We start from the raw sequence: 25,818 nt of genomic DNA, 5'->3' as shown, positions 1-25,818 counted from the left end.
AAGAACTAAAGGGTCTTGGAATGTTTGAACACAATGAGGGAAACAACATACATACACTATGTGATCAAAAGTATCCGGACACCTGGCTGAAAATAACTTACAAATTCGTGGCGCCCTCCATCGGTTATGCTGGAATTCAATATGGTGTTGGCCCACCCTTAGCCTTGATTACAGCTTCCACTCGTGCAGGCATGCGTTCAAACAGGTGCTGGGAGGTTTCTTGGGGAATGGCAACCCATTCTTCACAGAGTACTGCTCTGAGGAGGGGTATCGATGTCGGTCGGTGAGGCCTGGCACGAGGTCGGCGTTCCAAAATATCCCAAAGGTGTTCTATAGGCTTCAGGTCAGGACTCAGTGCATGCCAGTCCATTGCAGGGATGTTATTGTCGTGTAATCACTCCGCCACAGGCCGTGCATTATGAACAGGTGCTCGATCGTGTTGAAAGATGCAATCGCCATACGCGAATTGCTCCTCAACAGTGGGAAGCAAGAAGGTGCTTAAATCATCAATGTAGGCCTGTGCTGTGATAGTGCCACGCAAAACAACAAGGGGTGCAAGCCCCCTCCGTGAGAAACATAACCACACCATAACACCATCGCCTCCGAATTTTACTGTCGGCACTACACGCGTTGGCAGATGACGTTCACCGGGCATTCGCAGTACCCACACCCTGCCACCGGATCGCCACATTGTGGTCCGTGATTCGTCACTCCACACAACCTTTTTTCCACTGTTAAATCGACCAATGTTTACGCTCCTTACACCAAGCGAGGCGTCTTTTGGAATTTGCCTGCGTGATGTGTGGCTTATGATCAGCCGCTCGACCATGAAATGCAGGCTTTCTCACCTCCCGCCTAACTGTCGTAGCACTTGCAATGGATCCTGATACAGTTTGGAACTCCTGTTTGATGGTCTGGATAGATTTCTGCCTATTACACATTACGACCCTCTTCAACTGTCGGAGGTCTGTGTCAGTCAACAGACGAGGTCGGCCTGTACGCTTTTGTGCTGTAAGTGTCCCTTCACGTTTCCACCTCCCTATTACATTGGAAACAGTGGACCTAAGGATGTTTCGGAGTGTGGAAATCTCGCGTACACACGCATGACAAAAATGACATCCAATCACCTGACCACGTTCGAAGATGTTTTTGAGGTGTCCGGTTACTTTTAATCACATAGTGTAAATACAATACAAATAAAATGGTATATGTCATTAGCTCTGAGTACGAAATAACTTTTCTGGTACCACTCACGATTTTTTCAACTTTTGCACAACGCCTTTGGGAAGATGAGCGTTTTCTATATGCTATGCCATTTATTAGTCATGTTTTCAATGCTTGAGGTACTGCATTGTTCTGTTATCTTAATTGTAATACAAACATACTCGCCATTTTTAGTTAATGATCGATCTTTTGGAGAGTTAGTGGCGAAATCTGGAAAGAACTACTTACGGCTTTCTGTGATCCATTTGTGCAGAAATTCATACACCTTCACCATCACACGCAGTTTTCTGTGGACGGTATACAATGAAAATAGGGAACGATTATTATCCAAAGTTGTTTTTACATGAACTTAACATAGATAACGCTAGAGGTCGTCCACATAGTATGTATAAATTCCTAATTAGGGTACTTACCTTAAAAATCTGGATTATTATTAGGTTATACATATTTTAACAATTTCTATGAGTGTTTTTTTAATCTAGGTGTACTGTCGAAGCATCTGAAGAAATTTACTTCCAGGTTTTCATTTAATATTTTATCTTCATACTTTCTGTAGTGTGAGTATACTTCGAATTTTTCATTTAATAGTTTACGTTCATTTTTTTTGTAGTGTGAATATATCCCCAGTTCTTCCAACAGAACGATTTACGACTTTTATTTAGTACATGGAGCACTTTGACATTTTGCTCTACTTTTCCAAATGGGTGTCCTGTGTTGTGTATGTATGTGGCTATTGCTGATGTTGTGTGTCTTATGTGTATAGGTTCAAATGTGTTCCGTATAGTTGTGTGGAATTCTCAACCTGTTTGTCCAAGACATAACATGGAGCATTCTCGGCATGTACTTTCGTATATTCCAGGTCACGATTACACTCTATGTTATGTATCAGTTTGTGAATTGTAGTTTATTAGCTGTACAGAACCCAATTTTGATTCTTGTATTTTTTTGAAGATATTTACAGTCTTTTGTGACATATTACCAATGTATGGGATACTAGATACACAGTTGTTTTTGTCTATATCTTCTGTGGTATAGTTTGTGTCTCAGTCTTTGTTTACTTCGCCTGGTACTGAGTCAACCATGGAAACATTACAATCATTGGCAACTGCAATATGTGTCACTATGTTTATTTCCTGTTCAGAGATATTCAAATTCCCTGTGCGGCATTGTCCTATAAGCTGCTTTTTATAAATGTTTGGATGACATGAAGTTGCAGGGATTGTGGTGGTGTTCACTTTATTTTCGCTATACGTTTTGAATGTGTTTGTATTGTTGTGTCTTGTTACATTAAGGTGTAGATAACTGATGCTTTTGTCTTATTCATGTTCAACTGTAAATTTAATATTCTGGTGTAGACTATTGAAGCAGTTTAGAACATCCACTATGTCTTCGACATGTCCTTTTACTAGGACGGACAAGCGCAGTGTAGGCAGTCTCCTTAGTAGGTCTGTTACATTTTCTAAGTGTCCTTCCAATAAAACGCAGTCTTTGGTTAGCCTTCTCCACAACATTTTCTGTGTGTTACTTCCAATTTAAGTTTTTCGTAATTGTAATTCCTAGGTATTTAGTTGAATTTACGGCCTTTAAATTTCACTGATTTATCGTGTAACCGAAGTTTAACGGATTCCTTTTAGCACTCATGTGGGTGACCTCACACTTTTCGTTATTTAGGGTCAACTGCCAATTTCCCCACCATTCAGATATCTTTTCTGAATCGTTTTGCAGTTTGTTTTGATTTTTTTATGACTTTATCAGTCGATAAACGACAGCGTCATCTGCAAACAATCTAAGACGGCAGCTCAGATTCTGTTTTGAGTACAGCAGACTAGTGGCAAATCGAGTATCTCTACTTGCCAAACCTGGCTCTGCTCTTTTACCGTATATAATGAGGGTACTTGTCGTGAATAACATTACAGCGTTACCAAGTGCTCTGACGTCAATTTTCTGCTGAAAATGAGAGGACACAGATAGAAAATACCTCTTTGTTGCGCAGGCACAAATTTTGCTGCGGCGAGAATAGCCCGTGCCGGAGGTGTGTTCGTCCATCATACTTACCGACGAGCGAGGCAGAAAACAGCTTTGATTCGCTTTCTGATTGCTAATGGCGATGGAGAATGAGAAAGTCATCGTTGCGTGTCTGCTGTGTGTGGCACTCACTACGTGTAGCTTTCTTATGTACTGGAGCGGAATAAACGATTCTGAAACGGACGCGTGTTAATTCAATGATGTTGGTGCACAAAACAAGCTTATTAAGTCGTTAGCCGAGATCATTGTGCGGATGGGTGGTCTTATTGTCGAAAAGCAAAGGAACGCTGTAGAAGAGCTTTACGGTGTAAGTGCTGCTTCCATGTATTGTACGTCTCCATTAAGGCCAACTACTAATGCGAAACATACGTGCCCAGTCGGTTTGACGTTAATTGGCGAATAATGAGAGAATCAAATAACCGTTGTATTTGCTCATCGTCAAGGTCGTTCTACAAGCAATGGTGTGCCTTTGTGTCCCATACCGTCACAAACGGGGACAGTTGAGCTTATGGTAGACTGCTGGTCGCGTGTAAATTCCAATAACTGCGCAACTCTGTGATGGCACGCTCCACAGGATGAACGAATTATGTCCCGTCGACGCAAAGAGCATTAGATATAGAGGGAGAGAGGACGTTTGCAGTGGTCGCCGAGGCGGACGAGAGACACCGTTGATCTGTTGAAGAGACAGTCGCAGCATTTGTCTGAAGTTGTCTGTTGAAGAGACAGTCGCAGCATTTGTCTGAAGTTGTTTAAAGAAATTATGGAAGACCGAAATGTAGATATCCAGAAGCTGATCTTTCGATCTATCTCAATACTTCGCTGAGTTCCAAAAAATGAAGCGCGTGAAGCACGTGAAACCAAATGGGGTGCTACCAAATGGTTCTATTCATCTCCGTAATCACGTTCGCCCTCAAATTTGGAAACTGTCTCAAGGATTTAATGTAACTGGGAAACACAATACAGAGCACAGTTTAACAGTTTCACTCTGTAAGGTGTCAGGCAAATCCAACACCTTCCATGAAAACCCTGACATAATAAGCAAATCCGGCAGTATGTCACATAGCTCCGAATAAATCCTGACATTAAATTAACCAAAGTAATACGATCAACGAGTGAGCAAATGGAATACCACAGACTAACACAAGAACGCCTAAATGCATGTCATACCTTCCCACCGTGAAACAAACGCAGTTCCGAGGGAAGAAACGAGAACAGAAGCCGAGAGCAGAACCGTGTTAAGCTAGAAGGCCCTACGATAAGGGACGGACAGCCACATCGCCAGCCAACCACCAGGACCACCCCCCAGCACATGTTAAAAGATAGAGCCCTCCAGAAGAACAGTATAGATCTTACGATAACACTAAAAGGGCCACACCAGCTGCAAGTTTTAGCGTGAGACTTTTTCGCGTCTCTGTTACGTTGCAAACGTTAAAAACATTGCCCCACCACGAAAAGTATAACGTTTCTCATTGGATAGACAGAATTTTTGTAGGCGGAGCTTAAGGCTAACATTGAGACCCTGATTGGTCAGATGAAAACACAGCCAGATAGTTTTTTCTTAAACCAACTTCGGTAAATTGTAGTAAGGAGAAGTTAGGAGAGAGTTGCTTCCGAGACGGCGAGCTGTATGGAGCTGCGCTGCCCGCCCCCCCCCCCCCCCCCCCCCCCCCTGACACTGCCTAACCAACGACAAGGTAATGAACGCACGCGATGCCGCATAACAGCGCATAAAGCTTCACTCAGAACTGCAGAAGTCTCATTTGTTACACCCCCGTTTTGCGTAATACTAGTGTTGATCGTCAATTAAAGCTCATGGTATTCACATTTCCTACGTAAGTTAAAATCTGAAATGTGATGATTTTTCTGTTATATAATTATTGAGAAGCCACATCAGCCACTGTAATTTATTACAAGTTAGATAAGCAATTAAAGATAATTGAGGGTCACTGTAGACCATTTTGATAGTTTTCTCTTTTATGAAACTTAACTTAAATCTAAATTATAGATGTGATATGGCATAGGTCATCCTTCGATCCATTGTAGAACTTGGAAACCCATTCAGGGAATATTCACATATTCACATTTTTGTTGAACGCAGTTGGTTTTTATCATCCTGTATTAAAACATTTCCTATTACCAATAGTGCAATTTATAAACAATGTTTTGTGAGTAGATTAAAATTTCCAATGGTAAACTTAACTGCTTTTTCGACGTTATTTTACCAGCTAACTAAAAATAGGAAAGCCTTGAACCCCTTCCACTAAATTTAGTTAGTATTAAGATTCTTTTACAGGGAGTGCAGTGGAGCTGACGCTGAAATCATTATAAGTATTTGGTTGTATCATCGCTAGTCTCACTGAACTCTTCTGAACTCTACATGTCATGTGTGGTCTGGCGTCTCCTTACCAGCAACAGGTACCAGGTTCAAACTAGTCAATTCCCTAAAAAACACGCTCAGAGCGTCGTTGCGCGAAAGTGGTAGGGAGACACGACTTAGAACAAACAGACATCACGCAGAATGTTAGAACTCTTCCCCTCTTTGGTCACATCCGTTTCCTTTGTTTAGTGGCGTACGAGGGCATATTCAACTGAGTATACAGTGTTTCCTTTAATTGCCTAAAATCATCTTGGTACTGGCAAAAAGTCACTAGAAACAGTACCTACCGCAAAATTTCTGCGAGCAACCATCTGGAACGACCTAAAGTAGATGACTCTAAAAAACAAATAGTAGGAAAAGCAGATGCCAGGGTGATATTCATTGGAAGAATGTTAAGGAAATGTTGTTCATCCACGAAGGAAGTGGCTTACAAACCAGTCTTTCGATCGATTCTTGACTATTGTTCGTCAGTCTGGGACCATTACCAAGTAGGATTAGTGGTAGATAAAGAGAAGATCTAAGAGTGGCGCGTTTCATCATGGAGTGGTTTACTCGGCTCGAGAAATTTACGAAAATGCTCAACGAACTCCCATGGCAGACGTTGAAAGAGAGGCGTTGTGCATCACGGAGAGTTTTAGTACTGAAATTTCGACATCGTACATTCTGGAGAGAGTCGGGCTGCGTATTATTTCCTCCCACATACCTTGCTTGCTTGTTTGGGGAAGGAGACCAGACAGCGTGGTCATCGGTCTCATCGGATTAGGGAAGGATGGGAAAGGAAGTCGGCCGTGCCCTTTCAGAGGAACCATCCCGGCATTTGCCTGGAGTGATTTAGGGAAATCACGGAAAACCTAAATCAGGATGGCCGAACGCTCCCACATACCTCTCTCGATATAATCACAAGGAGAAAATGACAGAAATTAGAGCTCGTACGACAGACTTTCTTCTCAGGCGCCATTGCTGAACTGAACAGAAAAGGAGTGGGGCGAATTATAGCAGTACCAGAGATGCACTCCGTCACACACCGTCAGGTACCTGGCAGAGTACAAATGTATGTAGATGTAAGCTGCATTTCAGTACCACTTAGTAGCAGTTTACCTGCTCTAATGACTTTCCCATACATCGAATGATCCGAATGAAATGGAAAAAGCGAAAACTCCCTCATCCGGAAAATACTGTCAGTAACGATACTCAGTTTCCAAATTCAGAAATTCCGTCCCAGAAGTATTACCCTTTTCACCGGCAGTTCGCACTGCAACATACCTTAAGTTGCTGGACGTCGCTATTTAAACAAATTCGTTAACATGCAGAAATGAAAACTAATGCTAACTGGCAGTTAAATACACTTTTCACTTCATGTATATGTAAATGCACACAAATTCGAGAGGTTACTGGTTTGCGTAACGTTTTTACCGATAGCTGGCACAATAAAATATTCGCAACAGAAAAAGAAAAGAACTAACGGTTCTGGGCGTATTTCTATGAAAACTGGCTGGCGCTAATGAAATGTTTTACGAAATACTGTGTTTTTACTTTTTATGCTACATTTCTATCAACCAGTACGTTGCTTCGTTCAAGGTTGCATTTATAGAATTGTTCTCATTTTTCTATTTTGGAAGCGCTACCATGACATAACATTTCGCGTCAAAGTAAATACTTTCGCCTGAAAACGCAGTTTCACTTGTATTAACTGTGAATTGGAGTGACTCCTTGTATCACATGTGATACGTTCTTTGAAACGACGTTCGTCCGTCAAGTGGGTTCCATTTCGTATGTACGCCAGTTGTATGTTATTCTATACACTCAGTTTAACGACCTCATTATTTATTCCTCATTTTCAGAACAACATACAGCTTATAAGAGCGAGCAGTAACAATCGTTTTCCGAGTAGGTGGGCTTGACTTTACGAAGGAAAGATGATGCAATTTATTTAGAAATATTTTCTACTAACACAGTGCTAAAATGCTGCTAAAAGTTTTCTGCATCTAATGCAATAACGAAAATGAAGTGAAATTTGATTCTAGTTTCTTACATGAATCATATTAGATATGTTGGGCACTGGACAACATTTTATGCACCTATAAGTAACTGTCGACCAACTGTACTTTCTCTTTGTATGAAGGAGGAAACACCACCACAGGAAATCGAGAAACGAAGTAGGTAGAAGCTGATAAAGATGAGAGGTGGAGAAGAAAATATCAGTTGGACCACTATCCCTTCTGAACAAATGTTACAGTTGTGTTTTGCAGCTCTTTAAAGGTAGAATACTTCAGTTAAATGCATAAACTTGCCTCCGAGTCAGTGGAGGTTAACACGACGATACAGATATGCAGAAAATGGTTCAAATAGCTCTAAGCACTATGGGACTTAACAGCTGATGTCATCAGTCCCCTACACTTAGAACTACTTAAACCTTACTAACCTAAGGACACCACACACATCCATGACCGAGGCAGGATTCGAAGCTGCGACCGTAGCAGCAGTGCGGTTCCGGACTGAAGCGCCTAGAACCGATCGGCCACAGCGACCGGCTCAGATATGCAGAGTGCAGGGGCTTCCAGAAAGGCTAAAGGGAGTGTTACCTTCGCCAATAGTACCACATTTATTTCCATGTGCATCTAGGAACTTTATTTACTTATTTTTTTAAATAAATAAATGAATAAAAATCTAGGGAATGCTTTCTAATTAACACGCCGCACATAATTTCGCCCATATCTATGAGGAGTGTTCAATAAGTAATGCAACAAGTTTTCTTTCTAGGCCAATTTCAGTTGAAAAATGCGGAATTTGATGTGGGAAATCGTGGAATATTCCCGCTTGTGTCCCTTTAGTTTTATGAAGTTTCGATTGCTGGCGGAGCTATACGTAGCCTTCAAAATGACGTCTGTAACAGAGGTGCGTTCCAAGCAGAGACCTGTCATTGAGTTTCTTTTGGCGATAATCCAGAGCATCGCAGATATTCGTAGACTCTTGCAGGATGTCTACGGAGTGCTAGCAATAAACAAAAGCACGGTGAGCCGTTGAGCTAGGCATCTGCCATCATCGCAGTGAAGTCTCACAAACCTGTCCGATCTCCAGCGTGCCGGCCGGTAGCACACAGCTGTGATTCCTGCAATGCGTTCGTGGCCACACACAAAAAAAAAAAAAAAAAAAAAAAATGACCTTCTCCTTCTACATGACAACACACGTCTGCGCACCCGAGAGGAGCTCACAAAACTTCAGTCCACCCTACAGCCCGGATCTCGTAGCTTCCGACTTCCATCTGTGAAGGATGCACTCCGAGGGAAGCAGTACGTGGGTGACGGGGAGGTTATTGATGCAGCAAAAAGTTGGCTCCGATGTCGACCAGTAGGGTTTTTCCGTGCTGGCATAGAGGCCCTCCCAGTAAGGTGGCGTAAGGCCGTCGCATTCAGCGGAGGTTATGTTGAAAAACAGAGCTTTGTTTGCAAAAGAATGGGGAATAATATGCTTTATTGGAATCCTGAATATAGCCAACCGGCTTTCAGCAAGAAATGTGTTGCACTACTTACCGAATGGCCCTCGTACATCTCTAAGACTCGTGCCACCGCACAGTGTGGGGCGCAAAAGTGACAATCAATGGTGTGCCTCTTTCATTGTCAATTCTCTCCATTCCATTAGTGGAAAGAATTGTCGGTATCCATCTATTCATCTGTATAAGTACTAATTCCTCTCGTGTTATCGCTGTTGTCGTTGTCGTCGTTTGTTGTTGTTGTTGATGTCGTTGTTGCTGCTGTGATTTTCAGTCCGAAGACTGGTTTGACGCAGGTCTCCACGCTGGTCTGTCCTGTGCAAGTGTCTTCATCTCTGTACAACTGCTTCAACCTAAGTACGAGTACATTTGAACCGGCTTACTTTAGTCAACTCGATCTCATTATACCAACTTTATACTCCACACTTCCCTACAGCCGATCCCTTCTTTTAGTCATAAGTTTCTTGTTTTTTCCAATCGGATTTAGTAGTTCCTCGTTTTCTATTCTATCTGCACATCTAGTTTTGAAACATTCTTCTGCAGCACAAGTCTTCGAAAACTTCTATTCTCTTCTTGTCTGAATAGCCTATAGTCCAAGTTCCGCTTGCATACAAGACTACATTCCAGACGAATACCGTCAGAAAAGACTGCCTAACACTTACATTTGTATTTGATGTTACCAAATTTACCTTTTCAGAAATGCTTTTCTCGCTATTGACAGTTTGCTTTTCGTATCCTTTCTACTTCGTTCATAATCAGTGATTTTTCCACACAAATAACAAAATGCATCTGCTACTTTCAGTGTCTTATTTCCTAATCAAATTCCCTCGGAATGACCTAATATAATTCGACTACATTCCATTACCCTTGTTTTGCTTTTGTTGATGTTCATCTTATAAAATTTTTTCAAGACTCCATCCATTCCGTTCAACTTACCTTCCAAGTCTTTTATCGTATTTAACGTAATTAAAAACCTCAAAGATCTCTTTTTTTTTTCTCCTTGAACTGTTTCCTCCACAGCTTGAACACAATGTGCTGACTGACAGATATCGAGATAGGCTAAAACTCTGTCTCAAACCCTTTTCGTCTATTCCTTCCCTTTCTAAGACTCTGTCTCACACCCTTCTCATCTATTCCTTCCCTAGCGATATTTTTATTGGCCCACTTCGGAACCTTCGCTAGTGGAATTCTGCTACAGTATCTGCAATGAACTTTTCTTATAACAATCCCCGTAGCAGTCCGTCGACCATTACTGTAACTCGCACGCGAACTAAACAAAGCCGTGACTAATCGCGCAGTTCTTCTTTGAATATTTTCTATTTCTCCGTATAATCCAACTAGTGAAAACGAACGAGACTTAAGATTTTCGAACAAGTGTTATGTAGGGGAACTCTGTCATGTTTGAATACAGCCAGTTCCATTTTCGTCATAGTACGTACATTTTTAGTATAACCCGAGTATCGTACATACCAAGTGACGTAGGCAAAGTACTACTCCTGGAGGCTCTTGCAGTATATTAACTTTTTTCAGTTTATTTAATTCCCCTGAAACAACGAATGTTAATGGAAACGTAGGAGATGGAGTCAACGCAATAGGAGAAGGGACCCTTTGACCGTTTTAGGAAGGCAGGTTTGAAGCTCGCTGTGTGAATGCGGCGCCCTGGCGCAGAATGCTAACGCGGACCGAACTCAGCTGGGAACTGCGTTACTTCGATAAAAGGCACCGCGCCACCCCGCCGGAAGACGCCTTGGCGCCGGCACGGGAGAGTGGGCGCTTTTTGTCAGCGCTACGCTCCCCTGCAGCGGGCTACTGCCACAGGATATTCGTCCCGATTTCATAAACGCGCCGTAGAAAAACTGCTCTGAATCCACGTGTGGAATTCTTTACGATGCACGAAAAACTGGGCAGCAGTGCCACAGCAACGAGGACCGAACCCTCCCCTCCCCAATAGTAATATAAAATCTTACGCAACTAAGACGTGTTTATCGTTGAGACCTACAAATACCAGTGTTCTGAGAGCTCTTATATAGGATATCCGCACCAGAAATGGCCCGCAATATATTTATACGCATGTCGCTAAATAAATTACTATAATTTACGGACAGAGCTGCTGTTCAGAGAAGAAGTCGGTAATAATCACCGTTGATTTGCTATATTGTTCGATTTATGAGTGAGATACGTTCAGCACGCCTTTCTCTGGGGATGACAGTAATGTCGTTTTAAATGCGCTGATCTAACTCTTCCTGTACGTGCTAGTTATTAGAATACTTCTGACCCTCCACCTTGACCTACAGGTAAAAGTCCAGGCTACCTGGGAGGCCAACAGATTTAACTGCCTTTGTCGAACGTCCCCTCCTTACCAAAAACCTCATGAATTCGTGCTAACGTTGGATGTGCGGTGAGCACTATCGCGGCACGTTGGCCTCTTTCTAATTATCTGTTTGCTCTTATGGATTACGTTGTTACGAAATGCTGAAAACTCTTTCGGGCTAGTTTCATTTTGTGTACCCTCTATGACAGACTATTATAAAATGGCCTTATGGGTGCTGTGACACATTCCCCTATCTATCTGTCGTTTTTAACAGTTAGTTGGTTATGTGTTCCACAGACCATTTGAACGATTTTTTTTATCGAAATGATGTGGAATGAGTCAGTTTAGAAGACATGTCTAGTTGATCGGTTTTAACAATAATTAACAGTATTTTCAGTCATACTCATGCAACTACAAGTAAAAACTAGTTTTTTTGTTGTAAAGAGTCGTCCAAAAATTACGATGCAATTTAAAAACAATAGTAAACGCATGAATTTAAAAACAAAAAGCAACAATGATTTTGTATTATTGGCGATTCAATTACAAACGTAGCACTACTTTCATATCTAATTATTATCATCACTGAGATACACGTTGTAGCCTGAGACCTCGTTCTGAGTAACTTGGGGGTTCATATTCGCCACTAGTTATGATGAGCCTTTGATAACATTCACTTACACTTCGTCGCTGGAGCCTATACACCGATGAACCAAAACTATGAACTATGAACCTGGTAACTCTATGGCCCTGGAAACAGCTCGCATGTTTGCGCCTGTGGCGCTTTTGCCCTGGCTATGTCTTGTTCGGACGATACAGCAAAAATGTCGAGGTCGACAGTGTGGCAGGCTTTGCTGAAGTCTACGGAGTACATGATAGTCACCTCTTGAGCATCCATGCAAAGCTTTAGGTCATATCTTACCTTTGTTAAGGCAGACGTTGTGCTTCAATATTTACCAAAATGCGATGGTATTCCTCTAGTTGATAGTTTGTGGTTAGGTAATTTGGTAGCTGGTTGTGGACTATTATATTATCCTTGGGTGGTGCAGGCAGAATGAGAATACTTCGGTAATCAGAGGATGCTGTGGCAACGTCCTTTTCAGGTAGTTTCTTAACTAATCCCTGTTTCCAGGTCTCAGGGAAGACACTAGTGGTTAAGGAGTGGTTGAAGACATCTGCTATGTTAGCCAGTAGTGGGTCAATAATAATCTTTATCATTTGGACTGTGATACCATCACGTCCTGCAGATGCTGATCCAATAAGCATGATGGCGTTTTTGACCTTACACAGGCGATTTTTTCCTTAATCCTTGTCCAACTGGATGTCGTAATCAATAAGATATGTAGGATGTTCGGAAATTCCTTTTACAAACTTCTATGACTTGCAGAGGGGAGTGAGTAAATAGTATTTTGAATCGGAATCCATTCCTGAAACGTACCGTTTCTGTTCTACGGCGGTTTCAATCCAGATCTTTAACTCATCCACTTTTGCTTGACGATTTGCATTACGTGTGACGCAATAAAGTTATTAGGTAACAATTCGAAAGAAATCACAACGAAACATCCATTTGTTATTTTTGAAACATTATTGGAGGTATCAGCGATCCAATTATAATCTTTGAAAATAATTATAACTGTTCACATCGCAAGGCACATTTATTCAAAGGTGGACTATTTCAATCATTACATGATCAGCTTCAGAGCTAGCTATAATATAATACAGGATATAAATTAGAGCGATACATTGAAGGAACTTAAAATTAGCTATAAAATTACGAAACGTGGATATATACATTTTGCCAACGGCCTTGCCGGAGTGGTAACACCAGTTCCCGTCAGATCACCGAAGTTAAGCGCTGTCGGGCTGGGCTAGCACTTGGATGGATGACCATCCGGTCTGCCGAGCGCTGTTGGCAAGCGGGGTGCACTCAGCCCTTGTGAGGCAAACTGAGGAGCTACTTGATTGAGAAGTAGCGGCTCCTGTCCCGAAAACTGACATACAGCAGGGAGAGCGGTGTGCTGACCACATGCCCCTCCGTATCCGCATCCAGTGACGCCTCTGGGCTACGGATGACACGGCGCCCGGTCGGTGCCGTTGGGCCTTCCAAGGCCTGTTCGGACGGAGGGAGATTTATACATTTTGATGGACAATGGCTATGCATGTAGGAAGAATCGCTGAATGACGGTCATTTTTTGCTGAAGCACATTTGCTTGTATTAACACTTAGACATTACCTGTTTACGTTATTCCAAAACAAAAAAGAAACCAGCGTACTGCACGTACAGAACTGCACGAAGACGTCCTCTGCGCGCACGTGGCGCGAGCAGCTGTCGTTTAGCTGTAGAAGTACAGTGCATGTTATGTGCGAGGCTAACAATAGTTGACGTATCCAATCGGCACCGAATACACAACCATGCTAATACAGTTATTCTTCGACGACTGCAGATCTCACACGAGACAGCTGTATATGTTACACGAAACTTCACGTGGCACACGCAGGTTGAGAGATGGCGTCCTGACAAGTGGAGTGAAGCGACACAGATTTATTATTATACCACAGTCTGCAAAATGTGCTCTAATCTTCACGTTTTTATGGACAAAATGCAAACAGCAAGAAATAATTAATGTAGAGCAAAGAAGTTTCGGGAATACATTTGCCTAGGTAACATACTGAAGGGCGTAACGTTGCAGGATCATAGGTTAATGTTGGCACCGGTGTAACCGCCAGAATGTTGAATAAAAGCATGCAAACGTGCGTCCATTGTGTCGTAAAGGTGCCGGATGTCAGTTTGTGGGCTGGAGCTCTATGTCTGTTGGACTTGGTCGATCATTACACGGACGGTTAATGCATTATGTCCCATACGTGCCCGACTGCAGACAGATTTGGTGGTCGAACAGCCAAGAAAACAAGTCGACACTCTGTAGAGCACGTTGGCTTACAACAGCGGCAAGTGGACTAGCCTTATCCTGTTGGAAAACACCACCTGGAATGCTGTTCATGAGTGGCAGCACAACAGGCCGAATCACCAAACTGACGTGTAAATTTCAGTCAGGCTGCGTGGAATACGAAAACGCACCCCAGACCGTAACTCCAGGTGTATGTACAGTGTGTCTAGTACATAGACAATTTGGTTGCAGCCGCTCACCTGGTCTCCTAACCAACACACAGCCATCGTTGGCATCGAGGAAGGGGCAGTTTTAATCAGAAAACACAGCAGACCTCCATCCTGCCGCCCAAAGAGCTCTCGCTTGACAACATTGAAGTCGCAAACGGCGGTGGTTTGGGGTCAGTGGAATGTAAAGCCGTCGGTACACGGACCGTGCATCCGAACGTTGAGCGTTGAGTGTGCCGAGTTTCTGACGTCATAGCGTGGAATAGCACGTTCGAGAGTCTTTCCGAACGTGCAGAGCAATATCTAGCATGTCAGATATCCTGAGCGTGCGTCTGAGCGTTGACGAATCAGATGGCACAACGCCAGCTACGTCACACGTACACCTTCTCCCTTCAGCACAGAACTGTGAGGCGCCATTTTGGCATTCAGTTCATGCCTACACGTTTATATGTCGTTTCTGAGCACCAGCAAATTGAGAATCATTCGAAAACCTGTTGTTAACTGCGTGATTCGTTGCAATAAAATAATGAGAGACATCATATTCGTGGCAAAAGAATTATTGTATCTTGCGTATTATGAGAGTACCGTATATCATTTAAGGTAGCGACACACTGAGGATCCACGAAAAACACATTTTTCTTGGTAAAATTTGTTATAATTAAATTTCAGTGGCCGGCGCGGTAGCTCAGCGTGCTCGGACAGAGGGTTAGCTACCCTCTGAAATAAAAAAAAAAAACTGTGTGAACGGATCAACAAAGAACCTGAACGGGTGTCATCGGACGTCCGCCACGAACAAATTCAACGAACTATCTAGAACAAAATGAGATAAAAAAAAAAAACGCCGGCACGGTAGCTCAGCGTGTTCGGTCAGATGGTTAGCAGCCCCCTGTAATAAAAACAAAAAAACTGAGTTAATCGATCAACAACGGACTTAAACGGATGTCTTATGACGTCCGCCCCGAGCAGATGGAACGCACGAAAGCGAACAAAATGAGATTAAAGAAAAATCTGATGATTGTTCGCATCTCGCTAAATCCAAATATTTTTTCATAATATTCGCGTGTATAATAGGTTCTGATGCATTGTTGTTAGTTTAATGTAAGTATATACTACAATATTTGATGTTATGTAAATATAAGTTCACCTTTTTTTGAGGAATGAGTTTGTTCGATTGGCCTAATCTACAGAACAGCTTGCGCTACTTGTATAAATATATTTTGTTCTTTTTTCTTTTGAGTTTCGTGACTTACATGTAGTAAAGTTTCTGCTACTGGATAGGAACAGTGATCAAGTAAGAATGACTTTATGGTTTTACTAGAATGTGTGGAAGATAAAATAGTGTTTATCGTATGTGGAGAAATATTGGAAATTTATGTCCCACTGTTTGTAACAGAACTTCTATACGCCTGTGTCCTTATTGATTGGACATGGTACTTTCCTTTTTGTCTTAAAACATGTACATGATATTGAAGTTTTTGTTTGTGTATATTACATATGGAACAACGTGACTAGGATATGCACAATGGAGGAAATGTCCGCTTTAATAGAGCTAACGTGGGAATTTTACGCAGCCTGTTGACTAAACAGTGTGATTTAAGAACTAGAAACATCCCACAATTGCCGCTGGAGTGCGTTGCGATCGCGTATACCACGTTGGGGCCCACGTACTGTATGCACAAGTCGCATGGTTCCTGAGCGTTAAGCAGCACGTTGAACTTGGCACGCTCAAAGTTAACATTCGACAGCACGTTCCGTGTGCCGACGGGTTAAGCTACAGGGCATCTTACTCGGAGCTGCCTTTGAAGTAACCGATTTGTAACAGTACGTTGTGTCACTGTGGTGCCAATTCCTGCTCGAACTGCTGCTGCAGATGCAGTACGATGCGCCACAGCTATACGTCAAAGTCTTCCCTGTCGGTAATGCCATGTGGCCGTCCGCGCTCCGGTCTTTCGTGGCCACCGCTGCCAACACTCACGTACAGTGGCTACATTCCTACCACGATTTTCTGAAATATCGCGGAAGGAACATCCAGCTTCTGGTAGCCCTATTACACGACCTCGTTCAAACTCAGTGAGCTATTAACACTGGTGTCTTCGTCGTCTTAAAGGCAATGTTGACTAACTTAAACTCGATAAGTCCGATTTCAAAGGTGACTAACGCTCACGATTTTTTTTTACTTTATTGTTATTTTAATACCTGTACAAATCAGGTAGGCTGTCAGCGGCACACTACGCCGCTCGTCAGCCACAGTGTTGACAATAGTATAAGAACGGAGAATGATAATGAACATAGTGACGGGCAAAAGAGAGGGGTCACAGAGAGACAAAAAACACGGAGTCGTTCACACGCGACGAGAACAACACTGAAAACACGTTGAAACGGCGCACAGAACACTGATGAAGCCGACGGTACAAGTGAACGTAGTAGCGGGACGGCGGACACTAAAAACACTAAACGACGTCACAACACAAGACACAGAAGGCGATGATCTCCGGCGCGCGAATGTTCACTATGCGTGTGCGAGTCCGGGGACCTGCCAGAGAGGAGGAGGAGGAGGAAGGGGAGTGGGAGAGCGAGAGGGGAGAGCAGAGATGCCACGGGCAGGGGAGAGAGGGGGAGGGAGGAAGGGGGAGGGGAAGCCCGGGGGAAGAGGGGTGGAGGGAGTGGATGGGGGAAAAGGAAAGAGAAGGGAAGAGAAGAGAGGGGAGGGAGGGTGCCGAAAGGAAAGGACACCGGAAGTGGGGGGTGGGGCAGGGTCAAAGTTGATAGGAGGGGTAGATGGAGGGGACGAGGACATCATCAGGGAGGGGGGGCTGGCGGAAGCCACCTTGGGAGAGGGTAAGGAGGGTGGAGAGATGGAGACCGGGTGGGACGTGGGAATACAGGCGCGGCAGCGGGCGGGGGTGAGAGAGGATCGGGGAGATGAGCGGGTGAGGAGGATCGAGTTTACGGGAGGTGTACAGGATCCGTATCCTTTCAAGGATAAGGAGGAGGTGGGGGAAGGGGATGAGATCGTACAGGATCCGCGTAGGGGAGGGGAGACGGATGCGATAGGTGAGGCGGAGAGCATGGCGTTCAAGGATTTGGAGGGATTTATAAAAGGCGGGGGGGGGGGCGAAGATCCAAGCCGGATGAGCATAACAAAGGATAGGGCGGATGAGGGATGTATAGGTGTGGAGGATGGTGGAGGGGTCCAGACCCCACGTACGGCCGGAGAGGAGCTTGAGGAGACTGAGTCGGGAGCGTGCCTTGGCTTGGATTGTCCAGAGGTGGGGAGTCCAGGAGAGGCGACGGTCGAGGGTGACGCCAAGGTACTTAAGGGTGGGAGTGAGGGCGATAGGACGGCCATAGATGGTGATGTAGAAATCAAGGAGGCGGAAGGAAGGGGTGGTTTTGCCTACAATGATCGCCTGGGTTTTGGAACGCTCACGATCGTTGCAGCACGTATTTAAAGCAAACCTTGTTTGCACCCTCATTGTGGCGCTACTAGCGCCACCGTTAAGCGACTGGTGTGAAATTTGAATAGACGTCATCTTTCAGATATAGAATCACACCTACCACCGTTTTTTATCTCGCACATCTTGTTCTTGGTGTTCAGATTGTTTTCCGTCATCTGCATCCTAATAGTTTTCCCGCCAAATTTATAGTACTGCGCAACACTCATTACTGTTTTAATCCATAGCTCACGACGCGTAGTGCAATTCGACTGCACAACGAAATAATGTCAGGTGTAAGTCAGTTCCCCTTTTGCCTCCCATATCACCAAAGAATAATGAGGCACTATTATCTTACGTATCAATCGTCGTTACAGAATGGAGGCATAGTGTTCTATGTAGCTGAAATTGTCGAATCGCGTGACAACGATCCTATAAAGAGCTGTTGCACATAGATTAGGCATTAGGGGTAGCAGTCTTCCTCTATTATGCAACGACACATAACGATGAAATCGCTACACGCGCACCGTGTCTCAGTTCGGCCTTCACGTGCAATATGTGCCTCGTAATCACACAATAATTTCATCCCTTCTATTTAAGACTAGAGGAAAATTTTGTCGCCCTGAATTGCTTTTCTACAGTGATGTTCAGAACAAATACTTTTCATGTAGATTATCCAGTCATCATAGAAGCACGAACAAATATCTTAAGTTCTTCACAGTTTTCTATTACTCTTCTTAGAGGTCACTTTTAATATCTAATGTCCATCTGGTCAACAATATATTTTCATTAATATGTTTGAGAATTCTACTACCCTTTTCCTTATTCATTCAAACATAGAGCCTACTTTGTCTGTTTTTAGCATTAAGCTGCTCAGTATCTGTGTAGCTATTTTCAGTGGTTATCGTTGTATATTCACAACTGTCTCAACACTTTCGCCAGAGAAACTCAGCCTCTCTCTCTCTCTCTCTCTCTCTCTCTCTCTCTCTCTCTACTCTGGTATGGGTAGTTCTCTATATCCAGACTTCTTGGATGCTACTACAGCATTAAGTGTTTTGAGACATTCATTTATCCATTACCTCTATAATAGTAACTACATTATTAAAAATTAATATGTGCAGTCGGTGTGCGACTCTCGCTGCCGAAAGTTCTCAAACTCAAGTTCCACTTTTAAAACTTAAATTCACTCAAATTAATCCAAGGAGCGAGGTAGCGCAGTGGTTAGCCCACTGGACTAACATTCGGGGGGACGACCGTTCAAATCCGCGTCCGGCCATTCAGATTTATGTTTTCTGTGATTTGTCTAACTCGCTTAAGGCCACTGGTTTCTTTTAAAAGGGCACGGCAGATTTCCTTCCTCATCCTAATCCGATCTTGTGCTCCGTCTCTGAAGACCTCGTTGTCGACTGGACATTAAAATGTAATCTCCCTTTCTTCTATCGTCAACATCTTGTTTAGGCGCTGGTCAACAGCATGTACGATTTTTACAAAATGCCCCCTCAAGGGGCCATCATATTGTAATCTTGCAACGATTTTTCATTTTTATAGGCAATTACGGTTTACAGTAGTAATTTATGACAAAGCATGTATGACATGTGACAAATCTGCAATAATTTTTCTGCCATTGAAGATGGTTTAAGACCGAAACCGGCAGCGGACTAAATACCATTATCAAAGACAGCACAGTGTAATGCATTTTGTAAAATTCTATCTTCAGATTAAACCCACCAACGAAATCTTATCTGATAGTAACATTTGAAGAATTAAACTTAAAGATTTTTTACAGCGTGTCCCAAGAGGAATGTTCAGTATTCAGGGATATGTCAGGAACGATCATTCGAAGCAAAAGCGTCTAGTAAACATGGGATATGAAATACATACCTTAACAGCTATGAGCACTACTTCGTCTTTCACACTGTGAAACAAATCTCTTCTACTGAAAACTCTTTGCTTACCATATTTTGAGATGTGATGGTATGGACCGAAATGAAAACAAAAAACTCTAGTAGACCTGGGCTCTAAGAACGATGAGCATTTGTTCATCTCCGCTACTGTGAAACATCTCTTCTACTGAATAAGTGCTCATAGTTCGTAAGGTACGCATTTTGCAGCTCATGTTTACTTGACTTTTAGGCTTCGAATGATCGTTCCTGTCATATCCCTGAATATTGACCATTCCTTCTGGGACACTGTGTATATTTGTCATTGCTCATACGTGAAGGTGGAAGTCAGACTGGCTACAGGGCCGTTCAGGAAAATATTCCTCTCGAGCCTCTGTCCTGAGGCTGAGAAACCACCACTTCATATCAGAAAGCAACACATTATGATGTGACAAGCCTCTAGGACCTACTCCCTACAGCAGTCACGTGTACAATATACCGTTGCTTGCCTCTCAATGGAGTAACCATTTAGTCACGAGTAGCGAAGCCCTTTGGTATTCGCGCAAAGACCTGTCTTTCAAAAATCTGTATGGGAAATGGTTTACACTAAGGTTGGAGAAAATCACACCTTGGCTTCTCAAGAGGCGCAGATTTATCTATATATGACGACTTTTGGAAAAGGATAGCACTTGTCGTGTTACTTTTACATATTTTAGTAATATTTGTCAGGAGCACCGAAATTTTATTCCACTGTAGACTGATGTGTATAAGCACGTGGCCTCTATTGATTATCCATTCTCCAGTCTCTGACTATGGCTGCAATAACCACCTCCCTCATTGTCCTCCAGGCTGTTTAACAGATGCACCTAGCAGAGAAAATGATTCAGATGATAGAGAAATTAATTATTTAATTACATAATCAGGTCTGCAGGGTACCAGGGCATGTCAGAATTCGGGGAAATTCAGCCAAGAAAACTTTTCAGGGACATGCTGTAGAGAAATGCACCGTCCACTTGTGTATTTTCAGTCCTTGCAAATACCTTATGCAGATACCTCGGTTTCTCTTTGCGACTCATCGTCGAACCACAAAACAAGCTAAGTGTTTGATTTAAACGTATTTGTTTAGTTGATGTAGGAACTGTATTTGATCTAAGACCTTGAACAGCAAGAACACACAGCAGACTTACCTGTCTTGCACACGATGTGTAACTCTGCGCTGGTGATGGGCGAACGTGCGGAGTCCGTCGAAAAAATGCTCTATTACTGCGGACCGATGTATAAACGGCAGTCGGATGAAAACGAGATACATGGGAAAAAGAGTAAGTAAATTGCTTATTCACGGTAAATGATAACAGCCAAACAGTTGCAGGATAAAGATTTATTAAAATTCTCGACCACGGTTTCGGTATATCTAAATATACCTTCATCAGAAGTAAAGTACACTAAAATCACATCGTGCACAGGAGATACATAAAAACAATTGTGCCAAAGGCGTCGTCAATAGTTAAAACATCATATCCATTTATACAACATAATTATGGACAGAGGGTTGATGCGAACCCAGCATAGCATCATTATCTCGCCTGTGAACTAGCGTGAAGAGCTTCTGATGAAGGTATATTTAGATATACCAAAACCGTGGTCAAGAATTTTAATAAATATTTATCCTGAAACTGTTTGGCTGTTACCATTTACCGTGAAGAATTTCAACAGTTGCTGTTTCAGCCATGTTTAAAATCTTGAAATTGATTATTATTACAAAAGTAATCCCCATAACTGTTAACACATTTTTTCCACTGTCAGAGGGGAGGGATCGGGACTGTATGGAAGATGTGTAATGGATTCCCAGCGAAACTTAGGCAGCGTAGTCGAAAAAACCCTGATAAACATGTAGGGGAGGAATTTTGCAACAGGATGATGCCGTCCGTCAGCAATCCTTGATGGTGCACTCCAGTTTTTGCAAAGTGTCCACGCACCGTACCCATGCGATTTCCCTATTTTGGGAGCTCTAGGGAAATCCGTTCGCGGCCGTCGATTGGCTTCGGACGAAGAGGTCATGCTTGGTTATAATCATGGTTCCGAAGGCAACCGCAAACATTTTTCCATGAAGGCATTAATCGTCTTATCTCACAGTGAGATAAAGTGCGTTAACAGTTGTGGCCCTTACTTTTGAAATAATAAACAGTTTACATACTTTTTCGATTTGCCTCGTTTTCACTTGACTGCCTTTTATAGTTTGCGTCTTCCTGACGTGCGAGAGCGGAGAGAAACGCGACCACTAACTAAACGTATACCGAGACACGTGTGCGCCGCACCTACTCCATAGCGGCGCTCGTCCATCCCCTGAGTTATGGCCACGGGGCGCCCTTGTTGGGCGCAGATTGCTGAATCGAGATAACGCTACCCGCTCGAAAACGATCTGCTGCGTTTGGTTCGTTTATTGTTTGATTGATGGATGGCGAGCCTGGGTATGAAAGCAGAGAAGCATGGCCTGTAGGTTTATAGGCTCTGTCCCTCTTCCTGCGAGAGGAGGAAATTCGTACAGCAGCGACCTCAGAGCAAATTCCACGCGAAGCTGCAAAGTTGTATGGAGGCGATACTAATACGTATGTTGCACCACTTTTCAATAGTCTCCAGCTCACAACAGAGCAATTTATAAGTCGTAAACAGGTCTACAAAACTTATTAAATTACTGTATATTATTATTAAAGGGTGCCGTTTTATGTATACAGTTATACTGGACAAGGTACTGTACACAACGTGATAAAGCATATAAACTACCAGGATGAGTAGTCGTCCTACCTTTTCCATTAATGCATACTGAGAGAAAACATTAATTATGTAATTATTTAGCGTTCTGTACACTGATTTTAAAACGTGTGAAGTGATACAGCGGACAATGGATTCCTCTCTGGAAGAAGCAGGGGTTCAGTTCTCCCTCAGGCCATACAGACTTGGTTTACCTAAATCACCTCAAAAGAATGACAACATGGGTCCAGCAACAATACCATGTCACATAAATTCTCTCTCTCTCTCTTAGTACTGTTAGACTTAACACTTTTTCGCTTCTACTTACGAAGACGAGGCACCAAATTCTGTGCTTCCATTTTCAATCTCTTTGATCTTCGCAGTGTTGCAATTACGTCACATGTACCGGATGATCAAAAAGTCAGTATAAATTTGAAAACTTAATAAACCACGGAATAATGTAGATAGAAAGGTAAAATTTGACACACATGCTTGGAATGACATGGGGTTTTATTATAACCAAAAAAAAAAAACCCACCCCCTATTGCTAGACGCGTGAAAGATCTCTTGCCCGCGTCGTTTGGTGATGATCGTGTGCTCAGCCGCCACTTTCGTCATGCTTGGCCTCCCAGGTCTCCAGACCTCAGTCCGTGCGATTATTGGCTTTGGGGTTACTTGAAGTCGAAAGTGTATCGTGATCGACCGACATCTCTAGGGATGCTGAAAGACAACATCCGACGCCTATGCCTCACCATAATTCCGGACGTTATTTACAGTGCTGTTCACTACAGTAATCCTCGACTACAGCTATTGTTGAGGAATGATGGTGGACATATTGAGCGTTTCCTGTAAAGAACATCATCTTTGCTTTGTCTTACTTTGTTATGCTAATTATTGCTATTCTGATCAGATGAAGCGTCATCTGTTGGACATTTTTGAACGTTTGTATTTTTTTGGTTCTAATAAAACCCCATGTTATTCCAAGCATGTGTGTCAATTTGTACCTCTCTATTTACATTTTTCCGTGATTTATTCAGTTTTCAAATTTATAGTGATTTTTTGATCACCCGGCACATAGAGAGAGCCAAAAACGTTGATATACAGCAATCACACTTCTCAAAATTTTAGACAACGCCTTACACTTAAAATCGTGTCACGTTGCGGCACTTTTAGGATACTTGTATAACCTTCTAGTGATAATAAAACAAACCTGTCAAAAATAGAGAATTTGTGTTTTCAGCATATTCCTTATCAGCTTTCACTACAACGTGGAAAAACAGCTAGACATGGTCTATATTCGACAATGAACCACATAAGTATTTTTAGTCATTTCCTTTCCTAAATAGACTAATCTCCTTTGCTTCCGTAACAAACACCTGTTCACTTCAATGTATCGCTTAAACAGTCATACCAATATAGTTGATCAGCATATCACATGACTGATAACGTATACTAGAAGTGTGACTACTTTCCATCGGCTTATTTGTATTTCTCAGCAAACTAACCGAAGAAATTACAGGGGTGGAGAGAGGGAGCGGGCAGGGGAAAGAGAGTGAATTAGTAGTAGTTTACAGTAGTGGAACTCCTGAAACTGCCGTGTTGAACTTTTATAAAGTTCCATGCTTGTGCAATGTTCGCACGCTCCTCCAATAGAAATTTAAACAATGATTGTGCAACGCAAAGAGCTATTCTTTCACGTTAGTGACTATACCATTAACTTATACATTACAATATTACTTCTAATGATAGTGATAACTCCATAAAAACAACATGCTACTGCGTGCGCTTGCTCATTCTCAACCTGAATTGTATGAATGAAAAAGAAAATTATGATGTTATAAACAAAGCGTCTTTCTAGGGTGGGAGACAAGTACCTAAAAGTTAAATAAGTAAATTTTTTAATATAGGAAATCAGGATTACGCCTGTCTGAAGTTTATTCTACACAAATGCATTAGAATTAACTGGAGGATAGGAGAAGACATTTTTTCGTGTTCTCTGTTACGAAACATACCCGCATCAAGGGGAGAAGTATTTGCAAACTACACAATTTGCATGCAGACAGTCTCAGCCAGTTGTAATTTAAATTTTTGGAATTGTGTAGCAGAGCTAATCGTCATTTAATGGGTGTCGCATCTGACAGCCAATTGTTTGTTAAGCGCATTTATGCGTGCTGCTTTGTTTGAGATTTCATTTCTGTCCAGGATATTTATCATTCCATTACGGAGACATTTTTGTGTGGACACCACGTATAACAAACTTATGAATATTTAAGTGAATATTAAACAGAAACGCACAATTTCATAGCGCCACATTAGTTCAATATTACAAACTCTGCATGATGAGATTCCAGAATTAGCCATTTCCGCGCAGATCGTAAAATTACCAATGTAGCCGAATTCGGCTAATGCTACTAAAATAAACACCACAATGTCATTGAATAAGTAACATTTCTCATCCTGTAGCATGTAGTTCCCCATAGTAACTGTTACAAAACGAATCTCTTGTTTTCAAGACAAAATATGATCTACACGCGTTAAGGATTTTATCTGTCCTCTTATATTTTTCAGCACACTTATTTTTGTAGTAAATGAAAAGTTCTATGCGTAAGTTTATCGAGAATAGCCATTCTGTTATAATAAATACGAACTTAATAGGCAGCAACAAAACAATGTTGTTAGTCCTTGGCGTAGATTCGTCTGATTTTGTCAATTACATATGACGTAGAATCACATTAAAATTACCACCTCCCAAACGGCACGTTAACAGTTCGTAACCCAGGACGTATGTTAAGTGATGATCTCTGGAGAACTATGTGCATAAAGTTACTGACAGGCCGTAAATTATTTTCTCCTCATTGTCTTGGGCAACGAAACTGATTTATTCGTGTTACAAACACGAAACACGAACTACTGTCAGCAGTAGAGCAAAGAGGAGTATTTCTGATACGGCGACGTCTGTGCAATGTTTGTGTGCTCTCAGGAACCGCGCGACGGCTACGGTCGCAGGTTCGAATCCTGCCTCGGGCATGGATGTGTGTTATGTCCTTAGGTCAGTTAGGTTTAAGTAGTTCTAAGTTCTAGGGGACTGATGACCACAGATGTTAAGTCCCATAGTGCTCAGAGCCATTTGAACCATTTTGTGTGCTCTTTTTGGTGGAAAAAAGGAGATAAGGGTTTAAAGTCCCGTTGACGATGAAGTTACTGAAGTTGGTGTCAATCT

The 25,818-nt window shown here is 42.5% G+C and overlaps 1 protein-coding gene and 1 pseudogene across 3 annotated transcripts in view; one reads left to right on the top strand and one right to left on the bottom strand.

Moving 5' to 3' along the window:
* Nucleotides 1–25,818, bottom strand: part of LOC124554776 (protein O-linked-mannose beta-1,2-N-acetylglucosaminyltransferase 1-like) — a 1,050,404-nt gene that overhangs the window by 980,893 nt on the left and 43,693 nt on the right. The gene's annotated exons all lie outside the window — the stretch shown is intronic.
* Nucleotides 13,222–13,339, top strand: LOC124557517 (annotated as a pseudogene).

Source organism: Schistocerca americana, chromosome X (assembly GCF_021461395.2).
Source record: "Schistocerca americana isolate TAMUIC-IGC-003095 chromosome X, iqSchAmer2.1, whole genome shotgun sequence".
Classification (NCBI taxonomy): domain Eukaryota; kingdom Metazoa; phylum Arthropoda; class Insecta; order Orthoptera; family Acrididae; genus Schistocerca; species Schistocerca americana.
This window is presented reverse-complemented; position numbering and strand designations above follow the sequence as displayed.